General features: G+C 37.9%; 1 pseudogene; it reads right to left on the bottom strand.

Moving 5' to 3' along the window:
* Window positions 1-12025: 12025 nt before the first annotated feature.
* On the bottom strand, window positions 12026-20040 carry LOC121479076 (annotated as a pseudogene).
* Between the last annotated feature and the right edge of the window lie 731 nt (window positions 20041-20771).

Raw genomic sequence — 20771 nt, 5'->3', positions numbered from 1 at the left:
GACAACATTTAATTACTAATGCAAATGTGGAAGACCATTAGTAAAGATAATAAATACAAATAGTGAGTAATGCAGAACTTGTGTTTTATTTAGAATGCATTTCATGCAGGTTCTGTAGCAGATTTACTTTCCTAAACCTGTTAAATTTCAGTAAGTATTAAACCTGATTTACATTCCACAAGCATGACTCCCCTGGATAATTATGGAAATTGTGCCTGGAGGGTACTGAGGAGTGGAAAGTGTGAGCAAATAGTGACAATCCTGTCCATGAATAATCCAGCAGTGGCTGGTACACAGCTGGCACTCAGAATTGTGTTTAAAGGAATAAATGGGCACAAGAAGAAATCACAAAGGAGTTCACAGTAGCTTCCTCAAAGATCATCTAGGATGATTAATTACCTCAGAACTAAGAATTCTGGGCCCCCTCTCCTGAGTCTGATTCAGCAGGTCTGTGTGGAGCCCAAGAGACTGCATTTCTAACAATGTCCCAGTTGCTGCTCTTGCTTGCTATTCCAGCAACCACTACTCTAGTACTAGTTTAACATCACAAGTCTGATTTCCCAGAGCTTAGATAGCTAGGTACATAGATAGATAGAGATATAAATGTATCCCTCTACTTTTCTATAACTAAAACATGAGAAAGCAGCTGAGAAGTTACCCACCTCAGAACATGGCTCACATGACCACCCTCAGTTTTGGATTGGAATAAGCTGGGAAGACTGGTGCCAGACCTTGGTTCCCTGTGATCTGAGCTATAATGGGAAATCCTACTAACTGTCTCCTTGACACTTCCACTTGGATGTTCAAAGGTACCCATGTCAACAAATGACATTCACTGACATGCACGAGTCAATGATCTAATGATTATCCTTGACACCTCCCTCTCCCTTATAAGTTATCCAACTTCACCTTGGTCCTTGAGGGCAAAGAAGGTTCAATGAGTACATCATCAATCTAAGTGGACTATAATTTGAGTGAGAACAAAGATTTATTTCGTCAAGACTCTAAGGAGCAGTTTGGTTTTGCCTTTTTTTTTTTTTTTTTTTTTTTAACACAACTAGCATGAATATTCCCAGTTACACAATCTATAACTTAGGTTACAACCTTTCTGCCCAACTCTATCATGGCTCATTCTGCAAATGAAAATTTGGGATAATTTTGAGTTGTCCCAGATTCCATACTCTTCTTCTAATAACATTTACCTAGTTATTTCCAATTACAAAAGTAATATTCGTTCATTTAAAAAAATGGAAATACAGAAGGGTGAAAGTCTAGAGGAGGACTGGAAGAGAAAAGGTAAAATGGAACAGGAAAAGAGTGCAGGGGAGATTCCACAGGGCTCTTGGGAACTGAGTAGCAGATATGTCATCATATCTTCCTCCCTGATTGGATTCATTCATATATGAAGTCATATGTTATATGCCAGGCACTGGTCTAGGAACTGGAGAGAAGTCAACAAAAAACAGATAAAAAATTATATCCTTACAGAGCATACATTTTAAGGTAGCTGGTAGGATCTTAGAAGCTACACAAGGGTGTTTTTATAAGCTAACAGCCCTTACAAGATTCTCATCCCTGAGCTTAGCTGGAGTTCTGACTTCAGAAAAACTAAGTAGGCTTGGACAATAAGGGGATCACTGGTGAATAGATAAATGTAAACTGAGAGAGTAATTCTGTAATCACCTAATAATCTTCCAGTATGCTTGTGCCTAATATACAAAACTAAAATAAAATTACTCCCACACTAAAACTTCCACATGGATGTTTAAAGCCCATAATTTTTTCATAATTTTTTTCATAATTGGCCAAATTTAGAAGCAACTAAAATGTCTTTCAGTAGGTGAATGAGTAAACTGTGGTGTATTCAGACAATTAAATATTATTCAGCACTAAAAAAAAGAGAGAGCTACCAATCCATGAAAAGACATGAAAGAAATTGAAGTGTACATTACTTAATGAAAGAAGCCGATCTTAAAGGGCTACATACTGTATGATTCCAACTACACAGTATTCTGGAAAAGGCAAAACTATGGAAACAGTTAAAGATCAGTGGCTGTCTTGGAGGATGGGGCAAGATGAATAGGAAGAGTATTGAGGATTTTTAGGGCAGTAGAAATACTATGTATGTTATCATAATATATAATGATGGATACACATCCCATATATATGCATCCAAACCTATAGAATGTGGGATAAGAGTGAATCATAATATAATCCTTGAATTCCCAATGATTATGATGTCTCTGAGTAGCTTTCTCAGTTCTAACAAATGTGCCACTCTGTGGGGGCTGTTGATAATGGTGGAAGCTGTGTGCTTGTGTGGGGCAAGGAGTATATGGGAAAACTCTGTACCCTTCCCTTGAGTTTGATATGAACCTAAAACTGTTCTAAACATAGTCTTAAAAAAAAGAATAAAGGACAATACAGAACACTGTACACAGCATACTCATATTGTACAATTAAACAAAGCAACAAGACTAGAACAAGACACTGAATTTCCCACCATCCAGACAACAAAACTTCTTGCAGATTTAATTACTTAGAAAAATTGAGTAATATTTTTGCACAGTTATATTCGTAGAATAAGAATCATGCTAAGTGGAAAAAAAGATGTAACAGACTTAGATCTCTTCTTTTATGGATTCAGTTCTTACTACCAGAACCTTTGTTTAACCTTCCTCACTTATGACTGCTATGGAGTTATTCTATTATCATGTTTGTGTGTGTGTCTGTGTGTTTGTGTGTGTGTTTTAAGAAAGCTCATGGGAGCTATATTATCTGAACGCATTCATGTTTGAAAATGTCTGCCTATTACCTCTACATAAGAATACCAGCTTGGCTGAGTATGATATTCTTGGATAAGTCTTTGTCTCATCACTTTATAATCTGGCAGTCACAATGTGGCCACCTCTCAAAAGCAATTCCCTACAAACAGTACATGCTTTGGGGAGTAGCAAGGAGATGGTGAATGCACACAATCCTACTGTGTCTCATTCTGAATTCAAACTTCAGGGAAGCAAAATCCTTTTAAATGATTATTGAACAGAAGGACTAAGTACCTGATATCTCTGAGAGAAAGAACAGCAACAACAAATAAAAGCAGGGAGTACTTGGACTTGCCATAAAGAATACCCACTAGTGGGCTCCTTTATACTCAGTAATATATGCTTTTCATAACCACATTCTAGAATTTGTCTTTGTATAACAATTATTAGGGAAAGAACAGTTTTTACTATTCATTAAAGAAATATAGGTACCCTTGTTCAAGACTCATTTTTCTTGCAGAAATATGGATTGAAATGAACAGAGTATTCTGGGCATTACACATAGGAAAATTACAATAGATTCATAGTAAGGCATTAATGAATACCTGCTAATTTAATGAGCCTCAGGTATATACAGTATTCAAGGGTTATCCATTTTATTAGCCATTCATGGACTGAGAAACCCCCAAATCTAAGTCTGGACACCCAAATGTTGTGTCTAAAGACCTAATTGACAACAAGGCTCTTAGAGTCAGAAACTCCCCTATATTTAGTAATCACATTTATCTGGAGTTTCAAAGTCTGTACTCATTGGAAGATTTACTAAGCATCAGTGACATCCTAGAGATTATACATTTTTAAAAGCCTTTAAGAATCATATGGATGATGTATGTGTTTCAGTGTGAAGTCTAAAAGTTCTGTCTTAACTATTTAAAATTGCAGTTAACTTTTATTTTTTTTTAATTTTTTTTTTAATTTTTTATTTATTTATGATAGTCACAGAGAGAGAGAGAGAGAGAGAGAGAGGCAGAGACACAGGCGGAGGGAGAAGCAGGCTCCATGCACCGGGAGCCTGATGTGGGATTCGATCCCGGGTCTCCAGGATCGCGCCCTGGACCAAAGGCAGGCGCCAAACCGCTGCGCCACCCAGGGATCCCTGCAGTTAACTTTTAAACTACCATCTTATAATATAGTAATTCTGTCTGACTGCTCAAACCCATATCCCATGGATCTATGTGATGGAGGAAACTTTGTAGATTGAAAGATCTGGATTTTTATGTTATTCTTGCAAATAAATAACTTTTATTGTATTCATTTTAAAAGGCAAGAGAGGCCTACCACTTGCCTTGGTTATTTTTTTTTTCTTGATGCCTACTGCCTCCTTATGAAATGTCTGATGGATTGATACAGTGATTCATATCCAGCTTTGATTTTTTTCCACAAATTCCATTTAGAGTTGATCTGGCAGGCTTGGGAAAATACTTTTTGAAAATCCATAAAGAATGTTCAGCTTTTTCCCCAGCTAACAATTCTTTATGTTTATTATTCATTGTCTGAAAAAGAACACATATTGTTAGTAGTGAGTATTGCACAGTGATCTTGACTTTGGCTTTTTAAATATGCTGGCGAAGGTCCCCGGGGACAAAAGAGCCTATAATAAACAGGTAGCAGGCATTTCAGCAGTTATTGGATTGAACTGCTTTTTTCAAAAGAGACCCTTAAATTCATTGTCATTGCTGCAAGCATGGAAGGCTGCATAATCTGACGTCAATACCAGTTCTGCTGTTACCCAGTGGATTCATCATCACTCATTATGACCATATTTAATGATGTGTCTAGGCAGGAAAACCGAAGAGCTATTCTTGGGCTTCTGGATGGAAGCATTGCTGGGGTTTGTTTGGGACATCTATAAATATGCTATTTTTCTATTTCTTTTAGGGGTACTCAATAAATATAAACTTACCATTTGTGGGATGGCAAACATCCTAGCCCCTAAGCACAACTTAGGCACAGAGTTTGTATATGGTTTGAGTTTGAATGTAGGAAACTGATTCAAGGATGCTGTATGTTTTTTTTTTTTAACAAATGAAAACATTTTTTGCTAGCACATCATAACACTTTTCAGAAGCTTTTACTCAGAGCACTCCAAAGTCCTGTACAAACATTTCTGGAAGTCAGAGAGAGCCTCAACATCCAAGGTCTGCCCAAGGAACAATGATGTTAGAATCCCCAATTTCGCTCTTCAAACACACAATGCTTCACTCAGAGAAACAAAATTACTCAAGCAGAAAGGAATTCAATAAGGATGCTTATAAAATTTTGGAAGTGCTAGGAGAGCAGAGTATAGGAAGTCCTCCATACAGCAGGAAGTTCAAGCAGAAAGCCTAAAAGGGCAGTAATAGCCTAAAAGGGCTAATTTCCAACAGCCAGCCAAGATCCAGAATATTATTTGCATCTACTTTATTTATTTGACAAAAGTTACCATTTAAAAGGTGTACAACCCATCACTGCTTTCTGAGGAATTCTTCCTTGTAATTCTCTGAAGGTAATCTCGTTCTTGCTATTAAATACCCATCACATGTAACTGTCCTATTGTAATGCAGTTATTTGTGTTTATATCATTTCCCCTCTTAATATTATTGAGGACAGAATCTGTAGCCCCACATACCTTTGAAAAATACTACTGGTAACAAAAACTAATACCTACTACATATCAAACCCCCACTAATTATAAAGTATTTACTCAATGTCATTTAATAGATATGAAAACACTAAGAAAAAAATTATTGATATTTACATCTAGGAAACAAACACTCACAGTCAGCACTTGATAATGTAGTGGAGCTAAGATTTAACTCTGGTTTCTTAAGCCCGAAACCCATGCCATTCCCATGCTACCTCACCACCGTAATGTTAGAGAATTATGGAAATAAAAGGTGACCTACATGTTATCATGAATATCTCTGGTAATAGGGGATCATCTATTAAATAGTCCATATGATTATGGGAAACTTTATTTCTTATAGTGTAGTTTCTTACAATGAACCTTTTAGAGTATGATACTCTCCACTTGATGAGTGTTTCAATATGACTAGAGAGTATAAAGATTCTAAAAGATAAAAACTGTCTTTAGCTAAGGTTTTTGGAGAGCCCAGGCTGTCCACTGTACTATTGCAGGGGATATCACTCATGCCATGAGAATGGTATCCTGGGAGTGGTGCAGTGTAGTAACTCTGACTTAACGCCAGAAATTAGAACTTGTTAGGTGCTTTACAAGCATTGACTGCTGATGTTAATGTGGAAGAGGAAAGAGAAGCTTTTAAAAAGTTCATTTAATAGTCTGTGAGTCTACTGTGTGAAATAAAGACAGTAAGTGTAACTACTTTTAGGGTGGTTATGGAGATTAAATGAGTTATTACATGAAAACCCCTAGAAAAGTGTCTGGCATTAGTAAACACCCAGGAAGTACTACTTATTTCATTAATAATATTTATGTGATTATTTGTAGAAGATACAATGGAAACTAAAACATTGTCTCTGACTCTCAAGAAATTTACACTGCTTTATTCCCCTGAACATTGTTGCCTCTATAAGGAATGGAATCTCCCTCACTCACACCTTCTAAAGTCCAGGGAAATTCTATGCTTGTCAAGAACTCTATTTCTTCACCCAAAGGTGAGCATAGGATGTCCTGTTCTATTCCACCATGTTTCTAAAAATAAGGAGAAAAGATACATTTTTCTTACCAAACTACTATGATTACTAGGTATAAGGCCAGACTCTCAGGGCTCATTTCTTCTAAAGCTGCACCATCCCATACTATAGCAACCAGACACATATGGCTATTTCAATGCAGATTTTCATCAGTTAAACATAAAAACCAAATCCTTAGTTGTACTAGCCACATTTCAAGTGCTGAAGAGCCACATGTAACAAAAGACTACCTTGTGGGACAGTGCAGACATACAACGTTTCTGTTATCATAGAGAAGTCTATTGTATAACACTTCCCTAAAGTGACAGCAGCAAATATATCAAAAGTTTGAAGCGCCTATGAGATGCAGTTGTAAACTAATCTCTAGGACATCAGCTCAGTATTGCAAATGACTAAAAATAAGCAGTGAGCTCTCTGAGTTCAGGCAGCTTTGATAAGTATGTCAATAAAGACAAACGTTCATAAATATTTCTTAATTTTCACTGCCCCTCCCAAATAGAGTACCTCACCTTGTTGTCCTCCCTGAGTCTAACACATTACTGAGAGCATACTCAGTGATAGGATGGCTGGAAAGCAAAACTATTAATTCACCAGTTGTATTAGCAATGGAATCTGGAGCAAGGAGACATCAAAAAAGTGCTGATAACAATTTGAACTTTGGGACCAAGGATACCAACTCTAAGTTCCAAGACTTTGTGTGACACAGACAAGTTATTTACTTTCACAAAGCTCTAGTCTTTGTGCTAACCAAAAGGAGTACAATCAATTGTTGGAAGGATAGAAATAATCTGGTGTGTGTAAGACACTCATCATAGTGCCTGGCACATGGTAGGCTCTCCACAAGTGTGTGCTAGCATTGCCTAGATGTGGAAAGCCAGCAGAAACAGAAATGCTCATCTGAAACTGTGAGCAAACCATTTCTTTAGCCTGTGCCTTAGTTTTTATCTAGCATTCATTCCCCTCAGCTTTGTTGCAAGGATTACATGAGGTTATATTTAGGATAGTACTGTATAAACTTTCAAACAACATAAAAATATTTTTACTTGCTTTATCTCTTTAATGAGGCTGATTATTTTCATGCCTCACATAGATTATTAGTATAAAATAGAGAGTATACATAAGAGATCTGTGGAAAAAATGAAAAAGAATTATTCTAATGCATGGTTTTGTTATTTCTCATGTCCTATTTCTCATGGGAAAACTTCAGGTTAATAGAAGCACTTAACCTACCCCTTGACAGGAATGAGCATAAGTTGGATTAAACCAGCAAGTTTCTGGAACACAGAGTATTATAAAAAACCCCTCCCCTCTTCTCAAGAGGTTAGAAGCTTTTCCAGAAACAAAGGAAGTCATTCATCATTAGTCAACAGTATTTTGCATTTGTTAAGACAGCAAATTCACTTTGACATTTTGTATTTACTTTCCTAGCAGATTTAGAGAGCTCATGAATGATTTGGAAAACTGTTCCAAAGTGGCATCTGACCCATTTACTACTGCAAGTAGGGCTCTCTGGGAGACCAGAGAAATGCCACAAGTCAAGGAGATGTCTTCTTAAAATTTTGCTCTTTCTACTTTAAAGAAAATAGATTTTGAATAAATCCTGACTCTAGAATTAAAATGTCATATTGCAAGTCATACATCAATGTTAATTCTTTGGCATTCTATTAGTCCACTGGCTGGCTTTACTCATACTCTTGTCCTTATCACAGAAGGAAGAGGGATAAATAAAAGATGAAAGCCTTTCAAAATGAAGAAGTGAAGAAAAGCGCCAGAATCTAGGTCTTGGCCTTTATTAACAGCTCAGAAAATTCATTCTCATGGGGAAAAAAAAATGCAAGGATTGAAAATAACACAGAAATGATCATCTGAATCCTAAAAGTGCACATTTATTGTCCTATTAAAACGTACAGCATTTACTACAAACTGCATAGTGAGGTGTGTTATTCACCTTGGTTAAGAGCAGATGTCTAAATTATATTGTCTTGTGGAATGAGGATAGGCTGTCAGGAATGCCAAAATCTCCTAGGTCCTTTTCTGTGGAATTTCTATTACAATTACTTTCTCCTGATTTCCTCTGATGTTGGGTATTCAATTAAAGGAAGGTAGCTTTCATGACATTTTAATGTTCACAGTTTTCTTCCCTGACAACCTCTCAACACTCCCCATGGGTAATCTTGTCAGCCTTGGGAATTCACCCTTCCACACCTACTCAATTGGTCCCATATGTAACTCCTTGCCTGGAGTGCACTATTATTCATTCATTCATTTATTCATCTGTCCATTCATGCACCATTTAATCATCCATTGACCCATATCTCCATTATTCATTTTCTTTTAATGTATTACGAGGTGCTGGGAATAAAACAAAACTGTAGGCTAATATACAGCTTCTTTCCTTTGTCTTTGTTTTCCCTCATCCTTGGGGTTTATCATAGACAATTTTAAAAGTACACCTCCAGAGCTGAATTTTGGTTGAGAAAGTTGGACTTCTTCATGATATTTTTAAAAATCTCCTATTAATTTCCTAGCGTATGCCCTATAGTTCCTGCTCTAAATATATTCTTTTCAAGTCTCCAATTTTATTCATGAAAATTTTATTCATGTACCCTCTATGTACAAAAAAGAGATGGAACTTCCACATGGGTCTTCATGTTCCCTTTTCTTAAATCATGCACAGAAAGGTCATGAATTGTTCCTATTATTTTTTCTGGATCCATCTCTTGTATCCATAATAATATAGAAAATTCTTTTGAAAGTAGGACTACACACTAGCATCATTTCAAAAGCCATAATGCCAAACTCAGTGCTGTGGGCTAGAAACTCAATAGACAATGCTTCACAAAAAAAAAAATCAAAAAAACAAAACAAAACAAAACAAAAAACAGGCAAAACTTAGCTCAAGATCCAGCAAATTCTCCCACAAAAGCAAACAGGCATTTGCAGTAAGATGAGACACCAGGACTGAATTCCTAGAACAAAGAGAATCTCACAATAGTACTGCTCATGGCTCAGAGGGCAGAACTAGAATTAAAAACAGAAAAAAATATAAGAAATCAGACTCTTGGGTAAGAAGGAGGAATTTTTAACACTTAAAATTTGCCAACTATAAACCTGATTCAATCGGGAACGCTTCTTTCATTGCCACAAACCCCAATACCAAAGCAGTGTTCTCAATGTTGGTAATGGCATGAAGATGTATTCAACTATAAAAGTCAGAATACCTGGGAGTTGTCCTTAACATTTGTCTCTTCCTCTTTACCAACCCACCCACACATCCAAACCAGCACCAGTTCTGCCCTACCTACTTAGATATCTCCCCAGTCCATTCTCAAGACTCCATCCACTCTATTACCCCCATACTTCAAGATATCATCCACTGCCCAGATCACTCCAATAATCTGTCTTGTCTACCCCCATCCTCACTTGCTCCCCTCCAAACGATACTCCACGTAATACCCGCAGTGTTCTTCAGTAAAGAGCTGATCTTTGTATTGCCCTGCTTAAAGCCTTTCTATGCTTTCCTATTGTTCTCTTTGGAAATTTTCAATCCTTAATTTGTCTAACAAGTGAAACATGAGCCCACCTCTCTTTCTCAGCTTTGTTAGATAATACAGGTCTACCTTTGTTTCACTGCTTTCCAAATACACTGGCCTTCCCTCAGTTCCCTAGACATGTCATGCTTCTTCTCATGCAAGGAACTTCACACTGCTGGGTTGGAGATTAGACCAGCTAACTACTCACCTCTTACCTGTCGTTGTGTATATGAGTGAGTTAAAATGAAAATCCAGAAACAGAAGCCTTTAGCTGTCATCCAGTTCTAAAGAAGAAAATAACACCAGAGGTATCACATCAGATGAAACATTATTTACATAGAACTAAAAAACATGAAAATTTTCTTTTGGGGCCCCCCCCTCCCCCTCCACCTCTTGCCTTTTTTTTTTCATCCTACTGAAGACCACCATCAAAGTCCACCAGATGTAAGATTTACCCCACCTACACCTGTCCTATTTTGGTATCTCTGGAATTAGCTCTATTCCTTTTTTCATCAATCTTCGTCCTAAAAGTCCTTTTTGATCCCATTCTTCAAGTCCCTGCTATCAATTTCCTAAAGTAAGTTGATGAGCTAAAAAGAATGTGGGGAATGGAAAAAGCAGGGTTACTGAACCTGGAATACTGAGCTCATGATCCAACTCTGCTATATAAATGCCCTACGATACTAAGTACACCACTCCTCATTCCCTACATTTTATTATAAAGCATCATTTTCGATTGTCCTCTACATATCCAGGGCTTTTCCCATGTTGTTCCACCTGTTAGAATCACTCTTCACACTGCCCCCTTCTGCCTTACTCTTACTTTGATGATCCCTCCCCAAGGAGTTCTTGCCTTAGTCCCTAAGTTTGCATTTGTTCCCCTTATATGCAATCCCTTGACATTCTCCACTTCCCTCATAAGTGCACTAATCATACATGGTAATTATCTTCTTTCAAATTCACTTTCTCTCACCAACTTTCAACTCCAAGGAGGTAGAAGAGATGAACATCTTGTTCACACTTATATTCCCCAGTGTCTGGCACTATACCAGTATAAACAGTCAAATTATGTTGAGTGAATAAAATACAAAGGGAGACTCTATTCATTTACCTCTAAACTCTACAGAGTTGTTATGGGGTTTAACTTATTATATATTTAAATATGCCAAGTGCAGTGTCTGGTAAAAATAACTATTTAGTTTTGTCTAGCAAATAGCAGTGGTTCAATAAATATCATTAATTCATTCACCCACATGTAGTTACAGCTATCACTGGCTAAATTTATTACTCCTTTCACAATAATGTATTTTGGTTAACATGTACCTTTTTGAAAATACAAAGTTTTTATTTATTGAACAAAATTGAGGTTTCATAGCAGGCAACCAGTTGAACACCTAGTCAGGTAGTCTTTTTCATCCTTGAATCACAACACAATGGACATACCCCTCTTTCTGTCTATATGGAGATCAAACATTGCCAGAATTGTTCTCTAAAGTTACTATGGTCAGGGAAGATCTGCCTGATGGGACTAACAGGATTACTGGCAAGACTCCTGGTAGCCCTGCAGCACTCATGGGAAGAGGGCAAGAGAAAGCAATGCTACCTGGGAAGAGGGCAAGAGGAAGCAATGAGGAGTCAGTGGCAGCCTACAGCTCACCAAGCAGTAAAAATCTATCAGGTGAATGGACACTGGTTTCTACCATCACTGAGTTCCCTTGGCCTGTGTGTTGTCGTTTGCTTCTTGCCTTTTTAGTCCATTCTGGCACCATCGGTTTCCCTCCTCTGCCACATTAGTCTGGTCCTCCATGCTGATGGTAGTTGTCTATAAACTGACTGTGCTCTCAACCAGAAATGGTGGCAATGAAAGAAGCACATTGAGTTAGAGATCTTTGGCTTTCATAAAGCTGACTGCTCCCTTTTTGGTCCATTGCCTCTCTGCCTTCTCTCTTTGCTTCTCCCACCAGCTGTTCTCCTCTCCCCTTCCTTGCTCACAACTTTCCCATTAGTTGTTTTTTATCCTTCTCCCTCTGCTAATCCTCTATTTCCTCCTGCTGCCATTATCATCCTTGAGTCCTTTCCTGACACCCGTTTCACTTCAAACGCTATATGGTAAACACATTGAACAAAAAGGTAGAGAAAAAAATGAGTCTAGCACAGTGAATGGTATACAACTATACCTTCTTTATGTTTTTCTTTCTAGAGGTCTGAAAATAGATCACTTGAGTAATTTTCACTTAAAATTAGTGTAATAGCAACACCTTTGTAACTTAAAGGTAAAGACTTATCATTCTAAGAATTATATCTAAACATTTCCAGAACTGGGGTCACATATTTCTAACAGGGAAACTTCTTAAAGCAAGACAATGTTTCAAATAGCATCTAGCCACAGTAGTTCCTCATACTTTTTCAGGAGTTAAAGGAAAAGAAACTTTGATCTATCTCAATGGTTAAATCCTCTCGTAAGCAGCTCATAAACCTGAGAATTATACCAAGACCTGCATAATGGTTCCATATTGATCCCTGCTCCTCCATTCCATCTATATGAGTTTCTCAGAGACATGGTAGGCTACCAGCCAGAGTGAAGCTGATTCTAGAGCTTGAAGATGGGAGAACAAGCCTTGGTAAAGAAATATTTATCTTAAGTAGTAAGCAATGAAGCAAACAAAAGAAAAAAAATAGTCAATTGTTCTCAAAGTCCTAGGACCAGGAGTCTCAGTATCCATTCCTTAGAAATATTTTGGAAATACAAATTTCTTGCTCCCACAAAAGACCTCCTGGGTCAGAAACTGATTCCATCACCAATTGAGAACTCCTGGCCTGGATGAATCAGGTAAGATTTCAGGTGCAGATGTGATTTAAAATGAAGCGAAACAAATAATTACAATGTAGAAATGACAGAGAAAGGTAAGTGAAGGCCTTTTCCCCTATATTTGTGTCTGAACTTTACATCTCTACTTTGACCCTTGATGTTAAAAAGGTGATTGCTTTATTATCATTTTTTAATTCACACTGATACATTTAGTCACAAATTTCATCTATTCTGAGAAATAATTTCCTGGTAAATGTCTTATTCTTTCATTTACTTTTTCCTCTCTTTGTCTTCTAGGATCACTGCATACATTTTACACTAATATTTCATTATTATCCATCTCTTGTGAGATGAATTCCTCTTAGGCCATTGGATGGAGGAGGTTGTCTTTTTTTTTTTTTTTTTTTATGGAGGAGGTTGTCTTATCAGAGAGGAGCTAAGGTGAATTTTCCTTCTTAGCAATAACTCTTGTTATGACAAAAATTTGGATGTGAATACCTTAATATCTATTTCTTGCAGCCAATAAAGATTAACACTGCAAACCTGATCACAAGGTACACTCTCCTCCCTCCTCTCAGTCCTACCAATAGTTTGCAGCAAACATGATTTACTATTTGCATCCCCTCTGAACTCTTCCTTCTCTGCCTATTATGACTTCAAGTAAAACTGAATCCAGAGAAAGTCTTGCATTGACCTTCCCATCTACTTCCCACTTGATAAAGAGAGGATTATTGGTTTTTTTTAAAATGTTTTTAAATATTTTTAAGGTTTAAAAAGTGTTTAAAGTTTGTAATTCCTAGTAGGAAAACGTTATCTGAATGAATACCCTAATGGCAAACCACTGTAGAATGTTTCAGTTGCATGTGGGGCAGAGGGGTAGGGATTCTCTTCATAGTACCCCAGCTTTCTTCTTGAGAAGGTCAGAAGTACACTGATTGTATTATTGCGACATCCATTAGGTGATCGAAGTTGCTTTTCCTTCAGCAAGGGCGCTGTCAGAAGGGCATTTGTTTGACCTCCAAATTTGGCTGACAATTTACTGAGGAGATTCATAACCTTTAGGTTGCTCTGATATTTTGACATATTTGCTGGGTTCTGGGCTACATCCTGGAAGGCCACCATAATTTCTGGATCCTGCATGGCTGCAAGAACCTCTGGGTCACTAAGAATTTCATTGAGCCCAGGCATTCCTGCCATTCCAGGCATCCCCCCTGCCATTCCAGGCATTCCTCCAGGAAAATTACTACTAGGCATTCCCCCTGAAAGCCACCTGGGAAAGAGCCAATACTGAGTTCCCCTGATTGTCACCTGTCTGGCTTCTTCCTCCCTCTGGGCCCTTTCATGTTCTTCCCAAGCCTTCTTAACTCTTTCTATTCTTTATTTGATCTCTCGCTCTTTACGTTTTCATTCATACTTCCTCCGATGTTCAGCAATTTTCTGGGCCCTGGGTTGAACTTCTTTCAGCATTGCACTAGCATCTTCATCATAATCCAGTTAACAAGCAAGGGCAAGATCATGTGCTGCTTCTTCCCAATGACCCAGAAGTCTGTGTGCTTTCCCTTGCCACTTGTAAGGCTGTGCTGAATCAGGATTTATTTCAATAGCTCTGTCATAGTCTCGAATGGCAGCATTTGGCTTCTGTAATTTGATGAAGACACTGGCTTTCTTGGCATACAAAATGGCTAAGCGAGGATTCAGTTTGATGGCATCTGTGAACAAGCCAAACGGCTTTCTGTAGTTCACCATCATTTAGGGCATCGATGGCAGCCACTTTTTTTTTTTATCATTTGCCTGATCCATCATTTCCTCGGTTATCTCTACATTTTCATCTCCCATTTCTTGAGGGGTATCAAGTATCTGGTTCAATTACACCTTCATTGTCAATTTCTAGATCACTTTCCTCACTTGGTGGTTCGTCTGTCTTTATGTTTTCCTCCGTCTTCTTACTATCTGTTTTTGTTTCCTTGATGTTGTCTTCTGATTTAGTTTTATGAGTAGCAGGTGGTATTTTACCCCCCATGCTCTCCACCCACTCCCGCAGGAAGCGCATTTCCTCGGTGTGCAGAATGCTCGGGTCCTGCTTACACATTTTCACGAAGGCCCGAAGCTCGCTCACTTTGCAGGGTCCATGATTCAGAGGCCCTGGCGGGCGGCGGGCGGCGGGCGTGGCTGAATGAGGATTATTGGTTTTGAACCCCAGATATGCCACTACTAGTGAGAACAGACAAATCAATGTTGTCTGGGGTCTATAGCTACAGCCATCCTCTCTAGAACATTCTGACACTTTTCTTCTTTAATTACATACTATTTGACAGCCCTTGTTCATATATTATGGTTTGGAGTTACCAAGACTTTAGTTTCATCAAACATGTATTGGCATGTTTTTGCTTCTTCTCTTTGTTGCTTTATGATGGTTTCTGAAAGTAAGAAATCCAGAACACCAGACAAAATGAGAAAACATGTCCTATGGATTCCCTCCTCTCTCTATGTAATCTTCTTTCTATTTTCACATCCTTTGTCTAGATTTTTATCACTTCTCATCTGGAATCTGTAGCCTCCTAACTGGTCTCTCTGCCTACAGTTAGATTTTGTACCAATCTTTCTTCCAATAAGATTATATCTTTAGGGATCCCTGGGTGGCGCAGCGGTTTAGCGCCTGCCTTTGGCCCAGGGCGCGATCCTGGAGACCCAGGATCGAATCCCACGTCGGGCTCCCAGTGCATGGAGCCTGCTTCTCCCTCTGCCTATGTCTCTGCCTCTCTCTCTCTCTCTCTCTCTGTGACTATCATAAATAAAATAAAAAAAATAAAAAATAAAAAAAAAGATTATATCTTTAAAGTTCAGAATTATCATGTTAGCCTCTTATTGAAAATCCACCAAGGACTCCCTTTAGCTTCCAGGACAAAGTTCAGATACCTCTACTCAGCACCAAAGGCTGTTGATGATTAGCTATTGCATAACACTCTAGTTATATTCTTTCATTCACTCATTTACTCTCTCATTCATTACTTAATACCTAGGTATCCACTGGCAAACACTAAAAATACAATAATAAATAAAGAATATGTGCCCTGATGGAGCTTCTGATGGACAAATATTAGACAAATAGATGCCTACATTCATATAATTACAAACTGTGATTAAAGCATTAAATGGTAAAGATGGGATGCCATGAGCCACAATAGCCTGTTTAGGGGAAGCATAATACAAACTGTGGTATGGTCAGAGTTTATCAATCTTCAGAAGTGACATTTGAGTTAAGACCTAAAGGATGACCTGAAGTTAGTAAGAGTACTCAAAGGAGAATACTTCAAAAAGGCATTATGAAAGGAGGTTTGAGAGGGGAAAGAACTTGGCATTACTGAAATACCTTTTTGCACAGGCATTATTTCCTCCAAACATACCAATTTCTCTGGGGCTCCCTAAATTAGAAATATTTCAGGATTCAGTGTCATCACATGTGCAAGTACCTCTCCTTAGAATGTTTATCTGATTCTTTGTTCAACTTTCAAAGCTCAGCCAATTTGTTACCCCTTGTAGTAATGTACCTGTAATGTAGTAGTACCCTGATGATGTGAATAGCCCTGATTCTTCTTCCCATTGTGGACAGTGTGTTCAATTCATGCTGAGTTTGATTCTAGGTTCATGCAGGTGGCTTTCTTTGGTCAGGAGAAAGTTAGCGAATACGATGCAACCAAAGGCTTGAAAAGGACTTAACACTGAGGCCTATTCTCTTGCTTTATCTTGCACCTCTGCCTTCACTGTAAGATCATGTCCAGGCAGCCTGGTAAAGAGATGTTACAGAAACAAGGCAAAGAGCCAAGACCATACTAGAACAGCTAACAGCCATTTGACCCCCAAATATGTGATAGCTCTCAGTCAAAATCAGCCAAATTGCCTACCTGACCCTCATCTGGTAGACACATGAGCAAGCTGAGCCAATAGCAGCAGAACCCTCCAGCCAACAGTTACATTCATGAAAAATAATAAATGGTAGCTGGATAAGCTGCTGAGTTTTAGAGTAATTTCTTTTTAAAAAATTTTATTTATTTTTTCATAAGAGACACACAGAGAGAGGCAGAGACATAGGCAGAGGGAGAAGCAGGCTCTCTGCAGAAGCCCAATGCAGAGAACCAATCTGAACCCAGGATCATGCCCTGAGCCAAAGCAGACACTCAACCCCTGAGCCACCCAGGTGTCCCTTAGAGTAATTTCTTACAGAGCATGGTGATGATTGTAAAGCAATAATCCTCCTCTAAAAATCTTTTGGAGGGAGGCCTGGGTTGCTCAGCAGTTGAGCATCTGCCTTTGACTCAGGGTGTGATCCCAGGGTCCGGGATTGAATCCCACATTGGGCTCCTGCAGACAGCCTGCTTCTCCCTCTGCCTATGTCTCTGCCTCTCTCTCTGTCTCTCATGAATAAATAAATAAAATCTTAAAAATATATTTTTTGGATCTACTCAGGCAGAATTAATTCTCCTAGTCTTCAGTCTCATTGCACCTTGAATTTCTCTGTCATTGCACTTTTCTCAGAGTGCCAAAATTGGTTTACTTGTTTAACTTCTCCATGACGATGGAAATGATCATTTACCTTTGTCTCACTGAGAATTAGCAATATCTGACATTTTCACATTTAATAAGTACTTACTAAGTGTTCTTAATTAAAGATGAATGAGCACATTATTAAGAGGAAAATGAATAAAAGTCAAAATGATCAGGAAGTCTTCCTAGAAGGATCTAATAGAATGTAATCTCCATGATAACACTAGTTCCTTATTTATCTTGTCCACTACCATAAACAGCCCCTAACACAAAGCTAGGTACTCAAATATTTGTTGAAGTGCATGACTAGATAGATGAGAGAAGGAATTTGAGAGGCGAATCTTGAGATGAGCTCTCCCCTCTCCATTACCATTTATCCCCAAGAGTTCCATAGATTTAGCAGAATTGCTATCAGTATGTGCTCAGCAGCTCCATTTCTATTTCCCCATAGCAATCCTCTTCTTTATGGAAGCCACAGAGTCATCATCCTCAGACATGGAAGTAGGGGTCACTTTCCCAGACCCATCAGATAGCTGAGATTTTAAGATAACAAAGGTTATTTACAATGTACTTCTGTGAAACCTTTAAGTAAAAAGGAGGGTTGGAGGAGATATAAATATGAGGGGATGAGTTTGGCTTATTGATTGTTTTTTATGTTAATAAAGGTGGTTTTCAGGGAAGAAAAATATCAAAGCCAGACTTCTTTTTTAAATCTAATTTCCCTAGGCTTTGAACCTATATCAATCCAGGCAGATACCTATAATATTCATTTTTATTTATAATTATACATGAGTGAAAATAGCTACTTATTAATATACAAATCCCTCATTATCTCCATTTATGGGGAAACCCTTGGGTAACTTTCTAACCTCCTGAGTTCCAAGTTTACCAAAATCTCTATCATTCTTAAGTAAAAGAAAACACTTATTCCATTAATTGCCTTTTTTACAGACTTTTTTTACCTCATTACTTCACATTCAGAAACAAGTTTGCTAACTCCACTTATTGTTCCTAGAAGAAAGATTCATGTGATCATTTAAAGGAGGAGACATTCTTTGATTGGAAATACCCAATTAGTTCCTTTTACTCCCTTTACCTCCAAAGAAGACAACAAGATTAAACACTGTGAGTAGCCAGAAAAGTAATGGTTCTGGCCATTTCCTTCTCATTATAGCTGCCATCATAAATAAAGAAGTTCAGTACAATGAAGTGTTTAAACTTATTACCACAGCTAAAGAGGCCCATCAACAAACAGAACCTCTAGGGAAATTCACAAAAAATAGAGAATTTTTTATACTTGCTTTTTTTTCTCCAATAAGCCTTTTTTGATTAGACAAATCTAATTTCACATATATTTAATTAACTATAATTCCACCCTTAATCCCCAAAACTACCTTTTTAGGAAAAAAAAGTCATATGCAATATTTGGTTCTGTTTATTAAGAAGAACTCATAATATTGTCTTTTGAAGTCCTGGGGCTTCCAACTATAGTTTTTAATTAGTCATACCTATAGAGATGTATTATTATAAGACATAATAATAACAATGACAATAATCACCACTATACTATGTATTGAGTTCTTACTTAGTGCCAAGCACTTTAGATGCATGAGCTTCTTTAATCTTTATAACAATTCAATGAGTTTAAGTGTTATTGACCACAATTTATGCAGATAGTTTTGCTAGAACCCAATTTAAGACACCTAACAAGGTGCCCAAAGCATAAGACCTCTATAAATGCTAACCATTATTATAATTGTATAGCTATTTTTTAAAAACCTCCGAGGAATAATGAAACACAATTTAGTGAAGGTGGCTCTAAAAAGAGCTGAGATAGTATATTCCAAATAAGAAAGTTTCTGGTGGTCTAACTGGTTTAGGAATAGTTTAGAATATTTAGAATAGCTCCTCCCTAGCTTCTGCACCTAAGTAGCAGCATCACCCCTATATTTCCTACTTAATCCCTAATTATTATTAAAATATATATCCACAATGACAAGGAAAAAGCCTTGAGAGTAAATAGGTTCATTACATGATGTCAGGCTATATGATCCAAGCCAGAAGCAAGAGGCCATATTAGGTGAGAACTACTGGCTTAGTTGCAAATGCCAGGTATCAGCTAGGATAACTCACTGCTATTCGACAATCTTGAGCCTACCAAGCTGAGCTACCCATAATGTGTGTGTGTGTGTGTGTGTGTGTGTGTGTGTGTGTGTGTGTCTGTGTGATAAGAGCTACCCACAATGTTAATTGGCTTAATCATATTTAATTGGTTTCCTGCCCTTCCCTATTTCACTTACCTCCTGCGGTTTCCTGGAATCACCTCACAACTAAATAACTTGCACTAAAATTCTTGTCTTGAGATCTCCATCTGACAGATGCAAGATTTTTTTACCATTAAATTGTAATAAGATCAAAATTTCACTCCTACTAAATGCAGATTGACCAAACAAAATGAAAAAGTATGTAGCTGCTTTATACTCTATAACCATTCCAATCTTCTCACAAGCCTCTAAAGCTAGACAATAGTATGGAGCCTGAAAAAACATATACACAATTAATAATCAACTTTTAATTGGTTGATAAAAGAAAAAGACCTTCCAGATTTAAACTATACTCTATCCTCCCAGTTTTTCATCCCCTTGTTTCTACTTACCAAGATGGCATCAGTGTACATTGGGTCGGATGTGCTAAGTATGTCCCTATAGTAGATGTGTAAAAGGGAACTTCTAAAGCTTTAATGATTCCTTTTGTAAAGTGGCTGAGTAGGTCTGCTCCCTGAATTAACAACAATGGGATGCAATAGCCCCATTTGAGTTTTTGTAATACCATGATGCTAACTTTGGCTGAAATCCTTGTCCCAGCCATTTTCTTCTGCTCAAGTCTTCCTGCCCCTCATAGGCCATCCATAGCTTGTCTCTTCCGCTGAACCCATGAATCCTCTGGGTACTCCACAGACCATGGGAAGCCAGAGAGTTTCTTCTGTCATGTCTATGAAGACTTTTTTCTCTGTCAATGCCATTTAATCTAGATTGTGCCATGCGTAAGTATGGAGACTTCCCTAGAAGCTTATTAAGGAACCATACCACTAGACTCTTCTCCTAATGTTTTCATGCTACTTCATAGTTATCTGGATATTTCTACTATCTGACGTGCCATCTGGGTTCTACCCTGAAAGGGAGAAAAAACATAAATGCCTATTTCTTACTTCTGCTCTGTCTCTCCTTCCACTTTTTATCTTTATGGCCGCAGCCAAATGAGATGGGATGTTCTCTCCTTCTATATCACATCAAGAGTTCCCTCAGACCCTAACATATAAAAATGCTCCATGAGGGTCACTCAGGTGGATCAGTCAGTTAATGTCTGCCTTTGGCTCAGGTCATGATCCTAGGGTCCCAGGGTCCTGGG

This window comes from Vulpes lagopus, chromosome 19, assembly GCF_018345385.1.
Source record: "Vulpes lagopus strain Blue_001 chromosome 19, ASM1834538v1, whole genome shotgun sequence".
Taxonomy (NCBI): domain Eukaryota; kingdom Metazoa; phylum Chordata; class Mammalia; order Carnivora; family Canidae; genus Vulpes; species Vulpes lagopus.
This window is presented reverse-complemented; position numbering and strand designations above follow the sequence as displayed.